At 39.5% G+C, this 25,407-nt stretch overlaps 5 non-coding genes and 1 pseudogene across 5 annotated transcripts; 2 read left to right on the top strand and 4 right to left on the bottom strand.

Annotated features, from left to right (window-relative positions):
* Positions 1–3,504: 3,504 nt before the first annotated feature.
* On the bottom strand, positions 3,505–3,709 carry LOC131705495 (small nucleolar RNA U3). Its single transcript, XR_009310448.1, has one exon. It is a non-coding gene; the product is annotated as a small nucleolar RNA U3 (small nucleolar RNA).
* A 4,973-nt stretch (positions 3,710–8,682) lies between these two features.
* On the bottom strand, positions 8,683–8,764 carry trnal-cag (transfer RNA leucine (anticodon CAG)). Its single transcript has one exon. It is a non-coding gene; the product is annotated as a tRNA-Leu (tRNA).
* A 325-nt stretch (positions 8,765–9,089) lies between these two features.
* On the bottom strand, positions 9,090–9,306 carry LOC131705483 (small nucleolar RNA U3). Its single transcript, XR_009310436.1, has one exon. It is a non-coding gene; the product is annotated as a small nucleolar RNA U3 (small nucleolar RNA).
* A 7,878-nt stretch (positions 9,307–17,184) lies between these two features.
* Positions 17,185–17,293, top strand: LOC131705578 (small nucleolar RNA U3; annotated as a pseudogene).
* A 2,011-nt stretch (positions 17,294–19,304) lies between these two features.
* Positions 19,305–19,376, bottom strand: trnam-cau (transfer RNA methionine (anticodon CAU)). Its single transcript has one exon. It is a non-coding gene; the product is annotated as a tRNA-Met (tRNA).
* A 3,168-nt stretch (positions 19,377–22,544) lies between these two features.
* trnae-uuc (transfer RNA glutamic acid (anticodon UUC)) lies at positions 22,545–22,616 on the top strand. The gene has a single exon. It is a non-coding gene; the product is annotated as a tRNA-Glu (tRNA).
* Positions 22,617–25,407: the final 2,791 nt, after the last annotated feature.

Here is a 25,407-nt window from a genome sequence, read left to right as displayed (position 1 = left end):
AACGCTTAGCGAACAGGTTAACCATGCTTGTCACTTTTGTGCCATTTATCTTCTCAAAACAGGCTCTTTGAAAAGTGTGGAACTAAACCACTGCAGCAAGTAAAGTGCTGCTGGAAACTTTGCAAATGAAGAACTGGAAAAGTATCAACTTAAACTACCGTGAAAATATGACTTTTCATTCCAAAACATTGTTGAGCTTGGACTCAGTAAATGTACATTTAAGTTGACACAGGCATAGATTTGTCAAATGTCAAAGGAAGTATAAAAATGACAAAGGAAACCCCAAAACAAGAAACAATAACATGCTTTGAAGTCAGCACAACATTTTCTTCCTTAGGCAAGTAGTTGGTTTTTGAGACTTTGCAGTTTCGGCTTCAGAGTTTTCTGTCCCAGCTCCAGAATCACTTGTTGAATAAAGTTAAATGTGTTTTTCATGCAGTTGGGGTAATCCAGGTGTAGCGCATATGACAGCCCAAACAAGAGGCAAACTGCAAGCGGCAGGTCTCGAATATCCTTCATTACGAACCCTCCCTCTACAATGATGGCTGTGGAGACGGAGTCAAGGTGCAGCATGTTCGAAGAGCTGATTGGAGTATCTTCAGGGATGACAGTCAACAGTCTGACTGGAATGTGCGCAAAGTCCTCATTGCCATTGTAATCCTGCAATGAAACAACATTATAGCCATGAGAGGCCAATTAGGATAACATGAACAACACAGAAGCCGGTATTCTGACTGGGCAGAGTGTCTTATGCCTTAAAAGCAGATTAAGCATGGAATATTTTAGACAGGCCAGGTCAACAAGACAATTTATATCCATTTGAGCATACATTTCACTTAATGAAGAGGAGGCTAGAGTCAGAAACACCCCAATACAAGAAACAACTGAACATTTCGGCAGTAAAAGCCTGGCAAAGCATCTGAAATGAAGATACCAAGAGTTGTCAGTGGGTTGCAGGCTCTTGCAGTTAATGCATGCAAGGCATATGCAACCACTTAGTAAGATTTATACTGTCCCATAGAAAATTGGGGGGTGGAACACTGTAAGTGCTATTATTCCAAGTTGGTAAAACATATATACATAAGAATGCGGTTCCATCCCAAAAACCGGGCCTGTGTCTTAACTCCGGGCAGGACGCCACGGAGGGAAGGTAGGTGTTTTGAGATAGCATTCTTTTTGGCAATTGCCTTTTTGTCACTCCAGTAAACCTGTGTATTATGAGAAACGTTCAACAGTTCAGAAACAACATAATAGAATCCGATGCCTTTACAAATGCGTTTCAAAACTGTTAACTTTTCTCCCAAATGTGGTTCTCAACAAATGTTTTTTTTTGTATTCCTTCCAGAGTAAGTCCAAAAGGCAAACACTGGAACTGGCTGCCTGAAAGTGCAGCGCTTGAACTGCCTCAACAAACGATTAGCTATAAAACGTGTACATTGAAAGACTATTAACATCTTTAACACAATCATCTGTGTTCCAATAGCGGTTAATCCACAGGGTGATCAATAAAGTGACTCTTGGCTTTGTTTAAATGTTAGCATTTAGGTGTAATTCGGGGATGACGTAGAGGGCTCACTCCCGTTGCGTTGCTTTTTTCTTATCCTTTATCCTTTTCTTTAGCCTGTCTTACCTTCCCTCCGTGGCGTCCTGCCCGGTAGCGTCCACAATCTCTTCCGGGTGGAAGTTGATCTCGGTACAGCCTCATTTAGTATTTCCAGCCAATCACACAATGCAGCGCTCGCCTCGTCAATTATTAGGGCATGGCCAGCGCAGCTCCACGTATGTTATTGGCTGCTCCTCCTGTCTCTCGCTCTCTGTTTCTACTTTAACCCAGCACTATTTCCGCTTCCTTGTCTGTGTTTGTTTTTTGTTCGTTTCTTTCACTGCAGGCCGTTTCTCTGCTCAGCGCTCTCAAGATAGTATCTGCTATTTTCCTACCTGCTCAGTCTGCGCCGTTCAAAGCGCAGCGTCATTCTCAGCTTGCTCTGCGTTTTCATCAGAAAGACTGTTCCGACGTCACCGCTGCACTGCAACTCTCCCACCGGCGCCACACAGAGCATGGTTACCACGGCAACGCCTCATCGAGTGACTCCTGGGAGTGGTAAGTTGCCATGGCGACCAGGCAGCTTTAACAGGCAATGTGAGCCTGTGCCTCACTACTGCAATCTTCTGGCTCCTGCTGCTGCACTTTTGCAACATGAGAGCTTCATCTCACCGAATTGTGACATCTAAATACTGCAGGCTCCTCTTCTAGACCTACGTTAACTTACTCATATCATCACTAACTGTTCTAAATCAAATGTTTTATACATAGACAATGATTTAAATCGCATTAACCAAATATATGCTACCCTGCTTCACCAAAGACAATAGTTTCAATTCTAAACACAACCTCTAGATGACAGCATACACCACAAGCTCTACATAATTTAAACTGATTTGCTCTCGCTGCGAATCTCGCACTCTCCAAACTTTCTATCAATTCCTGCAGTTAATTGTCATTCCAATGGATTCTCAGTCCCGTCCTGCCTCAACCTCTTTTGCTACGTTATATTAACTTGAATTTTTCAAATCCAAACCCCTCCCCACGAGGACCTGGTCATGAAGCCATGCTTATCAGCTTTCTGAGATGTTAAGAATCCACGGTCACATTAATTTCCAGCTTCCCTGCATCAGGCCATTCCTGCAACCTTCTTGTTCCCGGATTTGCACTTCCTTACTTCCTGTCTTTCCAAAGAATTGTGTGTTCTGGTCTCTGAATGAAGGCGAGGTTCAAATCCCACTCCTGACAGTTTAATTTGACTTATTTTTATAAGGAATAAATGTGTTCATTTTACTATAAAAGATTGTTTCAAGGAAATCAACAGCTGATACCAAACACTTGTCAGCACTAAATACCATTTTAATTTCCATTTTAAATTGGACTAAAATAGTGTTCCTAACACAGATTGCATTTTTGTTGTAAACAGACTACTTGTTGAAGTCAATGAAAAATATTTTGTGTCCAAACATGTTATTTAACTTGATTGTTTTAATATTCCAAATAACATATTACTTTGAAAAAACATCTCTGTTCGCCACTGGATCGTGGTCTCAGCCTGGGATGCGGACCATTGAGAACAGTATAAACGATCTTTTAGAGGAAGTAGCTTACATGAGAAATGCCCTCGATTAACATGCTAGGATGATCGACTTCGGCATTCTCCAACTGCTGTTTACATTTTCTAACACGTTATGAGAATGAATACAAAGTTTGACACTTTCCTTGTAAGGGGGTAAGCGCAAGTTATTTTCAGATGTAATGTCTTTACTTCAGCTCAATCTAGTCCTGCGTAGTGCAAATCACATTACTATATTTTTATATTAGTCAAGACCTATTTAAAGTGTTCTTAAATTGTTTTAACATTAGCAATGATCAATTTGAAATTTGCTTATTGATTTAAACAACTGAACAATTGTAGGCTTGATGGTTTCTTTTTTCTGCGTTTCTACCAGTATGAGATACGCACTCAAAATGTGTCCCCTTCCTTCAACAACCCCCGACTGAAGATTGGAGTGTCATCACTAGCAGCGAGCAGGTGCCCGAAAACAACACTCATTGTCAGCTCGGTGCTGAGAAGAAAACACTCGCACTCCTCCTGGTGGATACCAAGACCAATCCCTTCAAAACATGTTTCACTCTAGAAATGATCCTTGCAAATATAGTCTTAACTTTTATTGGCAGACCGTCGCCCCCGACTGGCAAGCTCTACTTCATATGATACAATGACTGCACAATAACGAGCTGTTACATTAACAATATAAACTAACTTGAGACAGCCAAGGCTTTGAAGCATGCCTTAAGTTTGTCGTGTGATACAAAAGCAAGTTTTGGCACTTTTTCATTGCATGCCTCGTCAAACAATGCTCGAGCCACAGCACACAGCGCTGCTGCATCGGGACACAGAGGTGGATTTTAAAGCGACTGAATCAACGAGCTGAGACTACTTTTTGAAGAAATTGAACACATACCTCTTGTCGAAATATTTGCTATTTAGTTAATTCATTTATTTTTTGAATTTGCAAATGGCAGACCTCATTACAATTAGCTCAAATGGTAGAGCGCTCGCTTAGCAAGCGACAAGTAGCGGGATTGATACCCGCATTCTCCAAGTAGTTTTAAAGTATCTGCGTATTTAGTCCCAACGCATTATGGAGATAAATAGAAAGTGCGACAATTCTTTGTAACAGAGGCCCGCCCTACATGTGTATTTTAAAGCACAGTCTCCTAATTTGTAATATTCCCGGGACTGAAAAACTGCAGTATGCCTTCCGAGAAGCACAAAAGGAGACTTTTTATAGTTGTTTTTTTTTTTTTTTATTATTATTTTTATTTATTTATTTTTTTTAGCAATTGAAGAGTTTGTGTTAATTGAGAATAAATATAAATGGCTTGAAGTTTGCTTTAATTTGTAACGTTTTTGTAATGAAATATCAGTTTTTTTTTTTTTTTTTTTTTTTTTTTTTTTTTTTACCAATCGTTGTACTGTATACTAGCTACTGTTGCATGTCCATGAATTTGCTAATCAGCTTCCCATATGGTCTAGCGGTTAGGATTCCTGGTTTTCACGCGGGGGCCAGTCTTGAATAGGTGTAACAGAGAATCTAGCTGCAGAAGCCTGTTTTCAGGTTTTTTTTGTTTTTTTGTTTTTTGTCCCTCGGCATTACACCTCATTAGCACTAGGAAACTGGAATAAACACTCCTTCATTGTTAACTATTTAACTTGTTGCTGCACAACATATTATTGTTATTATTATTTTTTATTATTATTGTTTATTTGTTAGCAGATGCCCTTATCCAGGGTGACCTATCATTATATTTCTCTTACTTAGCTTATCTTGTGTATATATAACATTTCACATTTTAACCCATATGATAATAATAATAACAGTAATACTTGAAGCACTGCAGAGACTGGCATAACTCAGCACACTTAGAGACTATAATACTTAAATGTAATGATCTAGAAAGCATTAGGATTTTTTTATGCAAATTAAGCTATTTACAGTATAAAACATTAAGCAAAATACATCAAATATAAAAAGCAACAACATAATGCATTATACATGTGGCATATTATTTATATATTTAGTTACACAGTTGGCCAATGTGGAATAACCTGTGAGAGTTTATGGAATATTTGTAGACAATCAGTCTGCAAAGACAACTTTTCAGAGTCTGCTTTTGTAAAATATAAAATAAAAATGCCAGAATCCTTCGTTCTGAAAACATTTGAAAGAGTTCCCACTTGATCACTATCCCTGTGTGACCTCAAATAAACAAACCTGCAAATTCAAGAACTTTCCAGTCACTTCTGTAGAAACTCCCTTTGTACTTTTTTTTGTAAATCTATCTGTGAGTGAGTGAGCACATGCTTTTACTTTTAAATGAATACATTATAATTGTACAACAACCAAGCTGGTTAAACTATAATGCTTATTATTAGGAGTTAAAGAATAAACCATGTGTAATATAATAGATTTAAATGTAAACTAAATATATATTTTCAATACAGTATTTTGATATGTCCAAGCAGCAACTATATTGATGTTGTGTGTGTCACTGGGATAAGTTATAAGTTGGAGATTCTGGGGTAACAACACCTTGGTAATGCAGACAAGGAAGCAGACAAAGTAATTATCAAAAGGAGGTTTAATTATTAATTGTACAATTAATTTTTAGAATACAATGAATTGTATTCTAAAACTATTAAAAGCAATCAAATTTAACTATGCAAAAACACACTATTAAAATGGCTAAGCACATAAGCATGGGTGGAAATAAGACTCCCATTGTATAGCAGTAGGAGCCATTTCAGGTTTTCTGACCTGCAGACTTTTTTTTCCAGCTTCTTCAGTACAGTTTATACAAGGGTCTGCAGTTAGTAAAACCTGAAATGGACCAAACTGCTATGCATTAGGAGTCTTATTTCCATCCCTGCATATGCAATTAACAATAAAAGTAATAGCTAATTCAATAGCAGCAAAGGTAACAGAAACTATAGCAATAGAATTCAAAATGATAGTTGTATCAATAGCAGCAATGTTAGCAGTAGCAATAGAAGTAATATAGCTATATATAAACAGCAACAAGAATGAACAGAATAATAATTGTTTAAAACAATACAAATATCCAGAATCCCGATTCTCAGTGTCCCAAAGCAGTTTGGACTCAAGCAGGCTGTAACAGCTCTAGAGGGACGGGTGTCAGCTGGACACAGAAGTGCTATAAATAATAGTGCAGAGTGAATATACAAAATCATATCGTGATTAAAGCAAAATAAGCAATAATACACGTGAACAAAAATAATACAAATAAATCAATAATAAGGTGCTGAAGCACACCTGCAACACTTGCAGTCCTATATTGTATATGTTGTCCAAACAACAACTATATTTAAAGTATATTTTTTATGTTGTCCAAATAACAGCCTACAGTAGTGTTTTGATATTTCGAAGTAACAACTGTATTTATAGTACTATTGTGTCCAACCAATTTTATTTTCCCTTTTCTCTCTGCCATCTCTGCTTTTCCATGCTTGGAGTTCAGACCAGGTCATTTCCTGTGTCATCCCCTGATCTTTGTAAAGGTTAAACACCCTGGCAGGACAATAGATGTATTTTTCTGTTTGGTCCCTGTTTTAATGCCAATCTGCAGAACCTGCACAGTCAGACAGACCTCTTTTTCTGCTCTAATCTTTGCTTTGTGGCATCAACACTTTTGTAGAGCTGTAAAAGTACTGGTGGTCCCTTCTTTGGTTTTCTTGAACTGCTGTTGCTGCTGATGTTGTCTGTTCATAATTTCTTGCATGTTTTTTTCACTTGACTCGGGTGTTAGGGCAGTGGATGGAGCAGTAGGTGTTAACAGCAGTGCAGGTGGGTTGACAGCTGCAGGTGACACGGTTACCACTGGGACCTGTACAGTGGCACTGCCTTCAGTTAAATTATCCCACAGCAGCTGAGTCTCCTGGAGCTTTTCAGGACTGGTGTTGAGGGATGAGCTGGTGTTTTTCATCTTTGCCAGGTGTTTCACATACCTAGATATGTGCTGCTTGTTTGTTGGATGAAGCAGGCTGTTTGGATCTATGCAGGAGCTGTTCACCATGGCTCAATAATCTTTCCAGTAGACACCTGAGGCAGGGTTGGTGGAGATGGACTTGCTGGTAGAGGAATGTAAAAAACAGAAACAGCGTGATGTAGTTTACTATATAAGTTGTGTAAGTTATTCTTTCTCTTGTATAAGAAATATCATTGCGCTGTTTGCTTAGCCAGAACTGTTGAGCTTTGCTTTGTGGTCCTCATGTGAGATGACAAGTCTTGTACATTAAGAAACTCTCTTCACACTAGTTATGAACTTACTATAAATCAAACAAACAGAAAAGCTAGCCAGCAAATATTTGTTTTGTTCTTGCACTTGTCTGATTGGCACTTCTTTGTATCTGCACAGGACGCATTTGCTTTAATTGTAATTATATTGCATTTGCTTTTACTTGTAGCTATATTTACACTTTAAAACTTTAACTACACTGTCTGTAATGCTTTAACAATATTTACATGGTTATACTTGCACTTAACTTATTGTAAAGAATTGCAATTACAATTGTAACTGTAAGTCAACCTGGATAAGGCACCTGCTAAGCAAACAAATAATAATAATATAAAATCAGTTATAACCGCATTCAATCCACATTAACAGTATTTGGAAACAATATTAGTTTTATATAATATAGTTAGAATAGCTCCTTTTTTACATTTACTCACTCTTATAATAATTAACAATAACAATAAACACATTCTTACCTGTCACTCCGAGCTACGTGAGAAAGTTGTGATGTTTATAGAAGAATGATGTTTAATAATATAAAATGTATATAGAATATGTTTTATAGATAGTGTTTTTTCAGAGGAGGTTAAGCTGCAGTTTACAGAAATTAAGGATATTTATATCTTTATATATTATGTTTTTATTCGCTATATAAACATAGTTAGAATCGCTCCTTTTTACGTTTACTTACTCGTACAACAACAACAACAATAAACAAAAATAACCACATTCTCCCCTATTTCACTCCGAGCTCCGCGAGCTGGTTATGCTGTTGAAATTTCACTGACTGTACTCACTCTGGAAAGCTCGAGGCGGGAGCTCTTGCTTAGGCACTGACCTGCACAACAGCGCCAAAACAGTGTAGCGGCGGCAGCAGTATTACATCCGTAGTGGTTTATCACTACTATAGAGAATAAATGGGAAATGGTTTAGCTAAACAATTCTCGATCGCCCCATGAGGATCGAACCCGCGACCTTGGCGTTATTAGCATCACGCTCTAACCAACTGAGCTAACCAGCCACAAACTTAAGGCTTGTTACTAGAACCCGAGGAAAATAAGTCCTGCGGACATTATGATTGTTCTACTAAGATGTTCTCATGTTAAACTGAACAATAACACATTCAAAGTATCGGAAAGGCATAATTAGAGGCCTCGTCATAATGAGGCAGTTTAACAGTGTGAAGGATGTGGTGAGGTGCAGGCTTGCGGCGACTTTCTCTCATTTAACGACCTTGTGATTTGAATAGTACCAAGAAAAACAAATCAAATTACCAAGCATTCGGTGGACGTTTTAAGAAATAAATGAACAAAAAGATTTGTCAGAAGTGGGATTCGAACCCACGCCTCCAGAGAGACTGCGACCTGAACACAGCGCCTTAGACCGCTCGGCCATCCTGACTGACACCGACGACTTTGCACAACACTGCAGTACACTGCTGAACCTCCAATGTCTGACGCTGCAGTAAATCACCTGGTGTGTGCGTGAACTTATTCTTTTTCTGTTTATATTAAGGTGGGCGACCTGTTTGGTCGCATTCTATATGGGATCACAAGGACACTCCTCTTACAGAAAGAAAATATACGGCAAACAGAGCGATCGCTTCACGGTTAGAAAACAAATCAGAACTAATTAACTACATGAAAAAAAACACACAGGCATTACATAAATGTTACAGATATGTTTAGTAGACAAAAAAGTTGTAACATAATTGAGTACATTTGTAAACAATCTGCCAGTAACAGACATTCCTCCAGCCCCCTAAAGAACACTGGAGCGGTCATCAATAACAGCGAGCAGTTGGCCAAAAACAACACTCGCTGTCTCCTTCACGCTCAAAAACGAACACTCTCACGCTTCCTCGTGGATAGCGAGTCCAAACACTTTAAAAACGCATTTCGCTAGCAAATCGCTATAGAAATGATCCCTGAAAGTATTGTTTCATGGGCAAGTCGCCGACCGTCTCCCTCCAACTCTGAGTAGCACCGGTAGCTGTGCCGCTGACAAATTAACAGGAGCACTTTCATATAATGCAATTGCTGTAGCCCAGTGAGGTGTTACAACAACATTTCAAACTCATTCCAGACTGCAGGCGGTTAAAAGCTTAATTGGGTTCAAGTTTCTCGTATGATTTAAAAAGTAGGAGCCAGTTGCCTCATTTGCATTGTCTGCCTTCCTCCTTTGCACTGTGAAGTCTATCAAATTTGTGCTTAAAATCTGAATACGATTCCCATTTGAATCGTAAATATTTGGTTTCCATTTTAGCTATATGCATACACACTGTTCTGTTGAGCATCCAGGGTGTTATCTAATAAGACACTATAATTGGTTAGCACGTTCGGCTGTTAACCGAAATGTTGGTATTTCAAGCCCATGCAGGGATGATGCTTTTTGCATGTAATAATGTGCTATCTTTCTTTTTTTCCCATAAAGTCATCTTTCTCAAACTTATAAGAGTCCAAACAGGTATGTAATGTTCCTTAGGGAGTTTGAACACCCCCTCCCCAAACATAACACAATCCCCATCTAAAACCCAATCCCCCTCAAATATTTTCAGCAAACCTGCACATTTCATCCAGAATTGCTTTGCAAAATAGCACTCCCAGAATACATGTTTAATAGTTTTATAATCATTACATTGACCTCTTGGACACTTTGCCGTGGATGCACATCCGTGTCTATGTAATATCTCCCTTACAGGAAGCCTATTTAATGCTCCCAACCAAACCAAATCCTTCACTTCATTTTCCAAAGATATTTGTTGCATTTTCCCCCATTCAATTGATCTTAAATCCACATCCAACTTAACCCTGCACTCATCCCTTATCAACCCATACATCTTTTTGTGATTTAATAAAATTTCCCTATTTACCAAATTTTTATGCACTTTCAAAAAGGACACTGTATGATCATAAAACCTCGGCCTGGTTTCTGAATGGGGCACCCTATTATCCCAATAAACAAACTCTCTCAATGAAATCCCTAACCATAATCTCAAAAAATAATATGATTTGTGACACACTTTCATCAATAAATTCTTACACATTTGATTTACAAATAAACAATCCAATTTTAAGGGAAACCACAGCACATCCCTTCCCCTCCTCCATTTTCCCGTACATAACTTCCCTCGTCACTCTTCACTCGTATCTCCCTCCCCAAATAAAAGAAAACACCTCCCTTGTTAACCTTTGTTTGCATCTTGCCGGACCCGGAAACACATTGGCAAGATACTCCAACGTAGGTAGGATCTGTGCTTTCAATACCTTCCCTGATATGGTCAGTTTCCTGCTTCTCCGTATATTCATTCTTTTCTTTACCTTTTCAATTTTTTCCTCCCAATTTTTCCTTGCCCCATCCTTCCTATAGAACCCCCAAGATCTTTAGCCCGTGCTGACACTCCTCAACCCCGCCTTTACCCTCAGTTCTCTTATCCCACTTCCCACAATACATAACAGATGACTTTTGTAGATTCACCTTTGAACCTGTTCCTTGGCCATATAAATCTATCACCTGGAATGCTCTATTCATGTCCCTGTCTGAAGTTAAAAACAATGTTGTATCATCCGCATATTGAGCAATTTTTAACCTTGTCCCCTTGCTCCCTGGAATGTGCACCCCCTCAAAACCTCTGTCATTCCTTATAAACTCTGCAAACGATTTAATAAAAATAACATACAACAGCGGCAACATAGGACATCCCTGCCTCACTCCTCCTTCCTCTTCTATTTTTCCACTTAAAAACTTGTTAATTTTCACCCTACTGAAAGCCTCCTTATACATAGTTTTTATCCACCCCATAAAAGTTTGGCCAAAATTCATTCTTTCCATTACCTCAAACAAAAAATCATGACTAACCCTATCAAAGGCTTTCTCCTGATCAATACTCATCAAACATAATAGTACTTCCCTTCCATTTACCCATTCAATTACATCCCTAATTAATTGTAAATTCAAACCACTGTATCTGCCCACCACTCCACATGTTTGATCCTCATTTATCAATCTAGGCATTACCTTTTTTAATCTGTTTGCCATTACTTTACCTAGAATTTTATTTTCCACACATAACAAAGTAACCGGCCTCCAACTTTTTAATAAATCTTTATCCCCTTTTTTAAAAATTAAACTTATTACCCCCATCCTCAATGATTCGGCCATCACCCCATTCTTAAGCATCTCACTATACACTTTAATCAAATCTCCCCCCCAAAATTTCCAAAAGCACAAATAAAATTATTTTGGAAGCCCATCACACCCCGGTGTCTTCCCGTTCTTTAATGATTTTAAAGCTGCCTCCACCTCTTCCTTGTTTATCCCCCTGTCCAAATCTTTTTCCTCCTGACTTAACTTTTTTGTAATGTTACTTAAAAAAAACATCACCCTTCTCCTTATCAATTCCTCTTTTTCCAAACAATTCCTGATAAAATCTTTGCGCATACTTCAACATCTCTCCATTCTGTTTAATTGACCCATTTTCACTGGTCAGTTCACTAATGAATTTTTTTCTCTGTTTCTCCCTCACTGTTTGAAAAAAATACCTAGAGCACTTCTCATCCTTTTTATTTTCCTCTACTCTTGCCAGAAAAGTAAAGTCCTTAACCTTTTTTTCAAATTTACACCTAATCTCCTTTTTCACCTGTTCATATACTTTTACATTCACCTCCCTCCCCTCATTAAGTTCAGAATTCATTTTTTCCAGTTTATTTTGCAACTGCTTCATCTCATATCTCTCCTGTTTCCTCAACTGCTTGCAAAATTGTTGACAGAATTTAGATATTCTCTTTTTTACTTCCTCCCACCATTTTACCAATTTATCAAAACTATCTTGCATCCTCCTCCAATTACCATATAAGGCTCTAAACTCTCTCTTAAAATCCTCATTCTCCAAAACAGAAATGTTCATTTTCCAATACCCCGGGCCAATGTCTGGGCTTTTCACTTCAATAGAACTGAAGATAATATCATGATCTGAACACCACGTGGGGATAATCTTACAATCACTAATTACACACTCTTTATTTACAAAAATATAGTCTAATCTCCTACTCACACCTCTTGAATTTCTCCAAGTAAATCCCTTGCTCTGTCTATTAAATATTCTATAACTGTCCACCAAGGCATAGTCTTCCACTTCCTTTTTCAGATACTTAGCTGAAAAATCTTTTTCCTTTACATTTACAACCATCAAATCATCCAGGGAGGTGTTAAAATCCCCCCCCAAAATAACTTTCCTATTCGTGCACAGCAACTCAGGTAATTTTTTTAAAGATTTCCAACCTAGCACTCCTACTCTTTGGTGCATACATATTAATCACCCTAAATGCTTCCTCATGTAATTTTATATCTACATACATTAATCTACCTGGTATTATTATTTGTGACTCTTCCAGGAACCAATCAAATCCCCTAAAAACCATCCTCACTCCATCTGCATGCACATTACCAATGCTCCATAGCGAGGGTCCTGCTTTCCATTCTTTTGAAAACCTGTTACAGTCCTCTAAGTTCTTCAAATGGCACTCCTGTAAAACACAAATCTCAAAATCCAGATTCATTAAAGACAAAAACAAAGACGCTCTTTTGCTAAAGTCCTTCATTCCTCTGGTGTTCATCGAAATTACTTTAAGGTGCATCATGTTCACAAAGATAATATTAGTGTATTTGCTTTTACCCTATTTATTCAGGTTCCTTTTTCTTCTTCCTCTCCATCTCTTCTTTTCCTTCTTTCTTTTCCTCTGTAAACCCAATTAATCCTTTGAACTCCTCCACTATTTTTTTCCAGATAACCTTCCGCCTCAGAACTTTCTACCTCCGAACCTTCCATCTCCAAACCCACTGACTCCTCGATCACCCGGGATCCACCAATGACCGACACCACTGAACCATCCGAATCCCCAGAGGTCACATCCGATATTTCCGATAATAAACTTTCAAACCTATTATACGTTGGCACTATCTCCTCTTCAATGTCTATCAATTTCCTTTTTCCTGGTATTATAGCCCATTTACTATGTTCTCCTTCTTCCAACTCTTCCACTCTCTCCCCCCAGGAACTTTTATTTATGTTGGTATCCAGAATCACCGTACCTTCTGATCCTCCACTATTCTCTTCTTCCATACCCTCAGGCTCCTCGCCCTCCTCATCGTTTCCATAGGGAGTTAACACCCTAGCCAGCTCAGAATCTGTAATTGAGACTCCTTCCTTGACTTCTCCCTGTTCTTCCGCCTCTCTTTTATCTCTCTCCAATACGACTGCTTTAGTGGGGGCAATCATCTTACTTGTCTCCTTACTATTACTGACAATGGCCTTCTGGGTCTTTACCTACTCCACGGCCTCATCTTTTGCCCTTAGACTTCCACGCTCCTCTTGTCCTCTAGCAACACTTGCGTATGATCTGTTTGGGCATGCTCTGAATAGATGGTTTGTTGACCCACATTCGTTACATGCTTTCGGCTTTGGGCAAGCTTGCGCAAAATGCACTAGTTCTTTACAGTTCAGACATTTCCTCTTCTCACATCTAAACTCTGAATGCCCCTCCTCATCACATACCCTGCAAATTTGAGGTTGCCTTGAGTAAACCATATATCCCTTCACTCTCCCAATTCTGAAGGTAGCAGGTGGATGGAGAAATCCTTCAAAACCATTTTCATCCTCCTTCAGCAACACCTCGTACTGCCTCTGACCGTTCCACACACTCTTCTATGCATGGGTCCAGTTACAATTTCCACATAATCCACAAAAAACAGTTTACTGCAGCATCTGGTACATTCGTATCAAACATATTCAAGGTTATCAGTCTGTAATTATCTCTCTCCATTGATCTTACCTTGAACTTGTTTACTGGGTGGACTTCTTCATTCTCCATATACTTCACCATGAGCTTCTTGAAATAGGTCTGACACTTCATTGTCACGTCCAAATACTTTTCTCTGCTGTTCCTCTGTATACCCAGGATCTGTTCCAAGTTTACTTCCAGCTGACCAATGATGATTTTTTCGATGAATTCCTCCCTCATCGGCATCTCCTCCTCTTCCACGATTCCTCGCCAACAAAATCTCGCCATATTCTTTGCACCAACTCTTCTCTCAAAATTTTCTTTCGCCATTCTCCCGTCGATTTTCTCTGACTAAATACTTTAGAAACACATTTCAGCAGTTGCAAACCTACAGAAATGATTTCAGAAAGTATTGTTTTATGTGCAAGCGGCCGACCGTCTCCCTCCAACTCTGAGTGGCACCGGTAGTGGTGCCGGTGACAAATAAACAGGAGCACTTTCATATAATGCAATTGTTGTACTCCAGTGAGGTGTTACAATAAATTACAAACTCATTCCAGACTGCTTTATGGTTACAAGCTTAATTGGTTCAAGTTTCTCATATGATTTAAAAGTACGAGCCAGTTGTCTCATTTGCATTGCCTGCCTTCCTCCTTTGCAGTGTAAATTATATCAAATGTGTTCTTAAGATCTGATTGAAGATTCACATTTGAATCGTAAGTATTCTTTTTCCATTGTAGCTATTTGCACACACTGCTCTGTTGGGCTCCCAGGGTGTTATCTAACAAAACGACATATGCTGTGCTGCCATAATGGTTTACACAGACTTTCCTGCCCCGTGTTGCTTTCTTCTTAGATGTGGTCTCAGGTTCGGCTGAGTTCTGCTCCCTCGATCACATTCTGCAGCATCTCGCCTTGCTAATCACTCCCGTATGCTTTGGCGGTCTAACAGTTTGGTCTTTGTGGCGGAATCGGTTAGCGTGTTTGGCTGTTAACTGAAAGGTTGGTGGGTTTTTGTTGATCGCCTTTTTGTCAATCCAGTAAACCTGTGTATTATGAGAAACTTTCAACAGCTCGGAAACACCATTATAGAATCCTGACAAGCTGTGTTTGTTACAGTAGAAAAACAGATTATTTATTTCAGTACAGACTAGGGTTGTCTATTCTATCAAGGCCCGATTGGGATTATTACGCACATACCAACTGTTGCTCCATGAAAGATGTAATGACAATTGTAAAAAAAGAGACGGATTGAAGCCAACCCAAAAAAGTAAGATTATTTATTTCAATATCGTTATAGCTATAAACGATGCATGCTTTTTACATTAGCAATTGCTATTTGACAATGACCAATAAGTAATTTTGTTGCAATACTGTATACAATATGAACAGAATCAGACATTCCTCCATTGCCTCGAAGAAATATCTTCAATTTGTATATAAAAAAGACGCCCAACGTGGGGCTCAAACCCACGACCCTGAGATTAAGAGTCTCATGCACTACCGACTGAGCTAGCAGGGCTGACTGGTGGCGGTTTCTTTCACTCTAACCAACTGAGCTATTAATTTGTCATCTTATTTGAGAAAATACTGAACGACAGAACCAAAGATTTCAAATATAATCCACTGAACTGTAGCTTTATTATCATAATGAAGACAGATTACACATGACCACAGTTCTGTATCAAAATTAAGTCGTAAGTATATGGTTTCCATTGTAGCTATTTACACACACTGCTGTGTTGTCTCCCAGGGTGTTATCTAACAAAAAGACATATGCTGTGCTGCCATAATGGATTACATAGACTTTCCTGCCCCATCCTGCTTTCATCTTAGATGTGATCTCAGGTTCTGCTGAGTTCTGCTCCCTCGATCTCGTTCTGCAGCATCTCGCCTTGCTCATCACTCCCGTATGCTTTAGTAGCTTAATTGGTTGGTCTTTGTGGTGCAATCGGTTAGCGCGTTCGGCTGTTAACTGAAAGGTTGGTGGTTCAAGCCCATCCAGGGATGGTGCTTTTTGCATTTCTTAATCACATTCTGATACGTTGTTATTTCTTCCAATTACGCTGAAGAAAAAATGTGCTCTGTTTTTTAGTTCAAAATAATACAACACAAATATCGTCTTGTTGTTTGCCGAAACCTGGGTTCAAACCAGGGACCTTTCAATCTTCAGTTTAACACTCGCCCAACTGAGCTATTTCGGCTTGACAAGATTAAAGTTTTGAGATAGCATTCTTTATGGCAATCGCATTTTTGTCAATCCAGTAAACCTCTGTGATGAGAAACGTTCAACAGCTCGGCAACACCATAATAGAATCTGATGCCTTTACAAATGCGTTTCGAAACTGTTTTGTTTTCTCCCAAATGCGGTTCTCAGCAAATGCTGTTTTTTTTTGTATTCCTTCCAGAGTAAGTCCAAAAGACAAACACTGGAACTGGCTGCCTGAAAGTGCAGCGTTTGAACTGCCTCAACAAACGCTTAGCTCTAAAACGTGTATATTGAAAGTCCATTAACATCCATCATATTGCAAATGGCTAGGACAATAAATCACATAAATGACATGAGTTGAAGGACAATCACTTGTAAGATACTGTACTCTTTTTTTCATTGTATGACATTGTCTTAGTTTTAAATGCAATATCACAGGCGGCACCATTACGACATGGAAAAAATCCAGTAGATTTGTCCAGTACACCAAGATCTCTCGAACATCTAAACAAGTCAGCCCTTAACAAAGACCGTCCGTGTTCATTTCGGCGTATATGACATTGTTTTAAGGACTCTGTCTTTCCAAAGAATTGTGTGTTCTGGTCTCCGAATGTGAAAATACATATAAAAAGAGAATTTCGACAAAACCTGCCGGGAAGCACTGTCGCTGCTGATTGCTTGTTTCTACACGCTTTGAAAAGGGAGTCTTGTCTTCCACAATATCACTTACAATGTGCACCGGGTGCACATGTAAGTGACATGTGTATCGGGTGCTCCGCCACCACTACCGGTGCCACTCAGAGTTGGAGAGAGACGGTCGGCCACTTGCACATAAAACACTACTTTCAGGAATCATTTCTATAGTGATTTGTTAAATGCGTTTCTAAAGTTTTTAAACTCGTTATCCACGAGGAGGAGTGAGACAACCCTAGTCTGTGCTGAAATAAATAATGCGGTTTTCTTCTGTAATCAAGTCAGCATGTCAGGATGGCCCGCCCTACATGTGTATTTTAAAGCAGTCTCCTAATTTGTAATATTCCCCAGAAGCACAAAGGGAGATTTTTTATATATTTTTTTTAGCAATTGAAGAGTTTGTGTTAATTGAGAATAAATATAAATGGCTTGAAGTTTGCTTTCATTTGTAACGTGTTTGTAATGAAATATCAGTTTTTGTGGTTGCCAATCATTGTACTGTGTACTAGCTACTGTTGCATGTCCAGAAGTTTACAGACGAGCTTTCCATATGGTCTAGCGGTTAAGATTCCTGATTTTCACCCAGGCGCCATGGGTTTGATTCCTGGTATGGAAATGTCATTGTCACATTGTTTCAGAACATGTGTAATGTGTTTTCATTATGATAATAAAGCTACAGTTACTTGAAATATATATAATTATATATATATAATTATGCAAATGTATTTGACTATTCACATCACCTCACATTTAAAATCCTTTTTTGGGTTGGCTTCAATCTGTTTCTTTTTTTACACTGTCATGACATCTTTCATGGAGCAACAGTTGGTATGTGTGTTATAAACCCAATCGGGCCTTGATATGACAACCCTAGGCTGTGCTGAAATAAATAATGCGGTTTTCTGCTGTAATAAACGCAGCTTGTAAGGATGGCCGAGTGCTCTATGGCGCCAGATTTAAGGACTCTGTCTTTCCGAAGAATTGTGTGTTCTGGTCTCCGAGTGGAGGCGTGGGTTTAAATCCCACTTCTGACAGTTCAGTTTTACTTATTTTTAAAATGAATAAATGTGTTCATTTTACTATAAAAGATTGTTTCAAGGAAATCAACAGCTGATACCAAACTCTTGTCAGCACTCAAAACCATTTTAATTTCCATTTTAAATGCGACTAAAATAGCGTTCCTGACACAGATTGCATTTTTGTTGTAAACAGACTACTTGTTGAAGTCACTACTTGTTGAAGGAATTGTGGGAAATGTCGTTTTAAGACCTTGAAATATACCTTTGCTTCTATACCTGATCCCACATTTCCCACAATTCTTTTCAACGTCCCGTCCCTGCCTATTGGCTGGGCGTCGCAGAGCTAGCAGGGGCGTCGCTTATTTGTTTTTAAGATACTGACTGTCTCTGTTGAACCGAATACTGTTTTGTTTTTAGCCGTATTTTTATTTTCCTTCGCAGACGCGCTCTGGATGCAAGCACAGTGCTGACATGTCATTTCCTTATATTAAGCGAGGTTTCGGGTAAATATAGAAAGAAAAAAGGGAGTGTGTATTTGAGCACTAGTACAACAAGACTATGTACGTAATTAAAATGAACGGACTATAGAATAGTCTTTTTTTTGTAACAATTTAATTGGTTTAAAAGCAAACAAGATTATCCATAAACTAATGTTAACAGAAAATAAATATAAAAAGAGAATTTCGACAAAAGCTGCCGGGAAGCACTGGCGCTGCTGATTGCTTGTTTCTACGCGCTTTGAAAAGGGAGTCTCCTCTTCCAGAATATCACTTACAATGTGCGCCATCACAAATAAAAATAACGTTTCTAAAGAAGATAATTTCAGCAGCTAAAACACCACACGAACACTTGTCATGTGACACTTTCTATAATGGCTTGCTAGCTTGCAATGGGCTGGTGGTCCGTGTGGCTGCTTAAAACGATAAATTCAGTTTTTTCTGCTGCTTGGTAATTCAGTCACGAGGCAGTTGTAGCAGAGTGGCACAGCCGGAAGCCTGCTGGACCCATAACCCAGAGGTCGATGGGTCAAAACCAGTCTCTGCTAGCTTGTTTTTCTTCTGTTAGCAAAGTAGTTTTTTCTAAAATATTAACTTTAGGCAATTAATTAATATTACATTTAGCAATTAAGGATGATATAATGCGCAAGGATACTTGTCTTTCATAAGAGCTGAAATAAATTATAGCGCTTTGAGATTAAATATTACTACTACTACTACTTTGCTAACAGAAGAAAAACAAGCTAGCAGAGGATGGTTTCGATCCATCGACCTCTGGGTTATGGGCCCAGCACGCTTCCGCTGCGCCACTCTGCTACAGCTGCCTCATGACTGAATTACCAAGCAGAAAAAAACTGAACTCATCGATTTAACCAGCCACACGGCAGTGGCCGGGCCGAACCATGGAAAAGTTGCAAATCAGAGATGATCCGTTTTCTTTTTTACCAAATACGTTATGCAAAGTATTCAACTTTTCTGCCCACTTTGATCACAGGCAGTTTTATCCCCCAGTTTCAGCTGCCAATTCCAATATTCTGTCTCTCTAAAGCATCTTAAATCGTGGAAAGCGCTCTTTGTTTAAACTTATTTTGTTCGACCAGGCTTGCAATTAGATATTTTCTTGTTTTTAAGTAGATATATATGATTAATTGCAGGGTTGCAGCTAGGATTAGATTTTAAATGTTAACCTTTAGGTGTAATTTGTTTGATGCTGTAGAGGGCGCTCCCTCGCTGAGCTTCCAATTTGTATGTTTGTATTTGGCTTCTCTGGCCCCCTGGCAGCTCACAGTGAGCTCGGGATTAGCCATGAAAATTACTTCCTGTGGGGGGCAGTTCAGTTTCAATGAAGTTCCAGTCTCTCTGCCATTAGTTTGCGCTGCTCTGTTTGGTCTGGTAAAAAGGGCGTGACCAGAGCGGTATGGGCAATCCCGTTAGGTAGCTTGCATGTCAATCTCTCCTTCTTTTCTATTTATACACCTGGCACTGCTTCCGTCCTTCGTCTGTGTTTGTTTTTTTGTTCGCTCCTTTCACTGCAGGCCATTTCTCTGCTCAGCGCTGGTAGACAGTATCAGCTATTTTCCTACCTGCTCAGTTGATTCTTTTCATCATTCAGCTTTTGTATTTTTCTGCAGGAGCTCCATCGTTAGTCTTTTCTGCTCCCTCCAGTCTCCAGCGCAGCTACAGCGCCGTTCAAAGCGCAGCGTCATTCTCAGCTTGATCTGCGTTTTCATCAGAAAGACTGTTCCAACATCACCGCTGAACTGCAACTCCTTCACACCGGCGCCTCACAGGCAGTTCCCACGGCAACGCCTCATCAAGTGACTACTGGGAGTGGTAAATTGCCATGGCGACCAGGCAACTTTAACAGGCAATGAGAGCCTGTGCCTCACGACTGCAATCTTTGCCTGTACTGCAGGCACTTCTTCTAGACCTACGTTAAGTTACTTATATCATCACTAACTGTTGTAAAGTAAATGTTTTATAAACAGACAAGGATTTTAATCGCAGTAACCAAATATATGCTACCCTGCTTCACTGATGACAATAGTTTCAATTCCAATCACAACCTCTAGATGGCAGCATAACACCACAAGCTCTACATAATTTAAGCTGATTTGCTATCGCTGCGAATCTCGCACACTCCAAACTTTCTATCAATTCCTGCAGTTCATTGTCTTTCCGCCCCCAACTTCATCAAGGCACTTAATACAACTTTTAAAGTCCATTTCATTCAATTTGAGCTTCCAGTCACATACGGAAACTATGTGCTATGATTATCAACATTTCAGTCAAGCGTCCTCCTACCCCGCAATAGATAATACACTCTTAGACTGCTCCTGATCAAATCAATAGTTTTTGCAGCAGCCTCCGAGCAACGCATTCCCAACCTCTCAGGTTCTGCAGCGGCCTCAGATCTATGCATTCTTCATCTCTGCCCAAAGGCAGCCACATCGCCGAAATCATCTTAAATGCCTTAATTCTCAAATACCAATTTCCACTGCATTCAGCAGCTCTCTGCTCTCTACAGCAGGCCACTGCACACTGCTGACAGCATTCCATCGTTTCTCTGTTTTCGTCTCTCCTAAACGGACCCGAGACTCTTTTCCTAAGCTCTCCACACCGCCCAGCTGACAGCTTAGCTGCCTGAGGATGCTGCACTGAGTTGCGAAGGATCTGTCCTTTTGTGCTGTTGGTCCCCTTCCTGTCTCTTGTTCCACTAAACGCCCAGCAGCCATAGGATGCTGCCTGACCCGTTGGGAGCGAGAGTCAGATTTGTTGTATGTTATGTGTCTAAACTTTGCTCTCTCTCTCTCTCTCTCACTTTTACGTCACCCAGCAGTCGGAGGATGCTGCCTGACCCGGTGGAAAGTGTTTATATCTAATCCTTTGCTCTTCTCGTGTCTCCCTCTCTACAGCACCTAGCAGCCAGAGGATGCTGCCTGACCCGACGAGAAGGGAAAACTCTTCGTCCACCCTATCTCGTCCTGCTATCAGTATCTAACCTCAATGTTACTAAGCACCATTCCCAGACTCCATCCCTCTCAATCTCGTCTCACTCTTAAACTCTCAAATCTCTCGCCCCTCTCAAGCCTCAAAAGAAACCGGAGAAATCCTCTCATCTTGTCTTGTCTCATTCTCAATATCTCACTCCCAATTTCGCCTCATCTCAAGCCCTCGTAGGCAACCAGTGAATGATAATAAAGCTACAGTAATAAAATAAAATAAAAATATTAAAAATAAAATGAAAAATAAAGCTACAGTTACTTGAAATAAATATATATATATATATATATATATATATATATATATATATATATATATATATATATACAAAAATATATTTACAGAATGATGCAAATGTATTTGACTATTCACATTATTATTATTATTATTATTATAATTAATTAATTTCTTAGCAGGCACCCTTATCCAGGGCGACTTACAATTGTTACTCGATCTCACATTATTTTTACATACAATTACCAATTTAATATATGTATTGTCATATAGCAAATGCGTGCATCCTTTATAGCTACAACGATATTGACATAAATAATCTTACTTTTTTGGGTTGGCTTCACCCAATCTGAATTGCTCATATAAAGCTGCGAGAAAAAGCGGGAACGATGCTAGCATTCTCCAAATAGTTTTAATTTATCTGCGTAGTCTCAACGCATTATGGAGATACATACAAAGTGAGATAATTCTTTGTAACAGAGACGCCCACCCTACACAGGTATTTTAAAGCAGTCTGATCATTTGTAATATTCCCCAAACTGAAAAACTGCAGTGCGCCCAGAAAAATGTAGATTTTTTATATTTTTTTAGCAACTGAAGAGTTTGTGTTAATTGAGAATAAATGTCTTGAAGTTTGCTTTCATTTGTAACGTGTTTGTAATGAAATTTCAGTAGTTCCCCCCCCCCCCAAAATCATTGTACTGTATACTAGCTACTGTTGCATGTCCATGATTCTTCTAATCAGCTTCCCATATGGTCTAGCGGTTAGGATTCCTGGTTTTCACCCAGGCGGCCTGGGTTTGACTCCCGGTATGGGAATGTCTTTGTTATTGTCATTTTGTTACAGTACTGTGGTCATGTGTAATGTGTTTTCATTATGATAATAAAGCTACAGTTACTTGAAATATATATATATATATATATATATATATATATATATATATATATATATATATACAGAATGATGCAAATGTATTTGACTCTATTCACATCCCCTCACATTTAAAATCCTCCACAGGTTGGGTGCCTCTCAACTCAGAATAAGGTTGATACTGTATAAATGCAGAACCAATCTTTCCAGATGGATGAGACCATTCATTTTTAAATACATGTAATTCGATTTTTGTATTGGTATTATTTGTATTGAGGCAGGGAGGCTGCAGTTGTTTTAAGCGACAATGAATCTGGAATAACATTCTTAGGGTTTGTGTCATATGACTTTGTCTCATCAAAGCTGTTTCTGGTAACGTGCAGTGGATTCTATTTGGAATCTTTGCTTCTGTCGTTCACAGCATTTTCTCAAATAAGACGACAAATTAATAGCTCAGTTGGTTAAAGTGAAGAAAAAATCTTCCACCAGTCAGCCCCCATACCTTGTGTGTTCTCTTCTGTCAAAATTGAAATGCAGCTGTGCTTGCAACAACTGTGCATATGTTTCTCCTTCTCAAATGTGACGTCTTTCTTTTTGCGTCACTGTAGAGGTGGAGTTAGAGGCGGAGTTAAAGGGTTTGGGGTTTCAGGCTTGGGGTGTGAGGCGTGTGTCGTCCGTCTTGCAGGTATACCCTTCTCATTCCTGGTAGTGACACGGGCTATGATTGGTCAAAACTACCAAGATATTCCCAAGATTGAACATCGCCTTTTGGCTGGGTGGGAGGGAGAGCCAGCCGGGCTGGGGACCGCACAGGTGAATAACTTATTTTGTTTTAATAAAGTCGGTCCACAATGCCTGGCATTAAAAGTGATTCACGAGAAGCAGTTGCGGGATTTAATAGGAAATGACTTGAGCATCAAAATAAGTTCCCTGACTGGGAATCAAACCCGGGGGGGGGGGGGGGGCGGTAAGAGAACTGAATTCTAACCATTATAGCACCAGGGAAGCAGGTTACTGATATGAGCATCTGGGGTGGAATGAATTATTACCTGTGTAAAGAAGGTGCAGCAATCCTGCTGAACATCCTCACTACATGAGCAGCGTGCTGCTGGGCTGTGGAATTACTCTCTCCCTCTTGTGGTCACAGAGTGTAATGCAGTCTGTGCTGCTGGGCTATGGAATTGCAACAGAAATCCCTTCCTATGCTGGTGGAATGACACGCTGTAACCTCTATGCTGACATACACTGATGTGAGTCTGCAGGAATAACTGGGGTGTGGGACAGACAGCTTACAGCAACTCTCAGAGAGGAGAACAAGGGGAGAATCATTTTGTTTAAAATGCTGGCCTGCTAAAGGGACATTTTAACATTCTTTAATATTCACTGGCAGGGGTGGAAGTTGCAGATGTTGAGATATTAGAGTCAGTGTTTTGCAGCATGCATCACTGTGAGCAGCTCCTTCCTCCAGACACAGAACACACTGTAGTGTTTAGATGACAGGGTGTGAGGAGCCTTGTGTGAACAATGGGAGAATTGGGCTGACTGGAGAGGTAACTGCTGCCTATTTCAATTGCCTTATTACACTTTTATTACATTATAAAAAGCAGTGGTGCTCTGGCTCCCTCTTGTGGTCAGTATTAATATCTGCAGTGTGTCCCTCGGAGGTCACATTAATGAGTGCACTTTATTCACTTGAACACAGAGCAGCTCCTGTGTTAGCTGTCACTGAATCTCTTTATTCCATGATTTGCTGTATTGAGCTGGAGGCTCAGAAAGTGTTTCCTCTTTCCTATCAGCTGTGTGTTTTGTGTTTAAACCTCAGAGCACTCTGGATATTTACTGACACCCTCCTCCCCTTTCCCAACTTGCTTTTTGCTCTTTCTTTTTGCATTAGGACTCTATAGAGTCCTTTTATGTAACTGTAACACCCGCTAGGCAGGGCTTACACAGAATTGAAATACATAATCACATTTGGAGTCGGTCTACGCCAGATTAGTGAGTAAGACGCTGGACAAATAAAACAGTTACAGGTTATTTAATTCTGAAAGCAAATCAAGGATGGGATCAGAAACACGGCCTCTTCCAATTAAAAAAAATCTTTTATTTTATTACAGATAAAAAGAAATGGAATGTTATCAGCAGATTAATACACAGCAGTGAACGTTGAGCACCAGAAGCACACTAAAGTGTGCGGTGCAATAAATACCTGTGAAAAATGATTGATTTAACATTGCAATCATTACAAAAATACAAATATAAACAATGACCACCCTGAAAACAACACACAACACAAAACACAGCAGTGCACACAGGCAGGAGATGTGGGAGAGCTGCATGCATCATTTTCTGCTGCAGATCAATCTGTAACCCCATTCAACATCATCTCCTGATTTACCAGACAAGGAGCAGACAAAAGCCTCACAAGACTTGACTAGCTCCTTGCTTACAGTATATCACTCTGTTACCCCAGTCTGCTCGTTGACTGACAATGTCCTGTATGGTTGACAATGAAGTCAGAATGGTTTCTTCCTCTTTCAATGCGATGCATTGGTTGTATCAGCCTGTGAAAGCATGCATTCCACACAGAGCTTCACACTGATAGTGACAAGTCCTTGCACATACAGCAGCTTCCACAGCTAAACATCTGGGTGTGTTCCTGTCAATGCTACACTTTATAGCATAAAAACAAAACTGGTTAATTCACCATTGTGATATTTCAAACATTCCACATTTTTTTAA

Source organism: Acipenser ruthenus, chromosome 35 (genome assembly GCF_902713425.1).
Source record: "Acipenser ruthenus chromosome 35, fAciRut3.2 maternal haplotype, whole genome shotgun sequence".
NCBI lineage: Eukaryota > Metazoa > Chordata > Actinopteri > Acipenseriformes > Acipenseridae > Acipenser > Acipenser ruthenus.
Note: the sequence above shows the minus strand (reverse complement) of the source record. Positions and strands in the feature narration are given on the sequence as shown.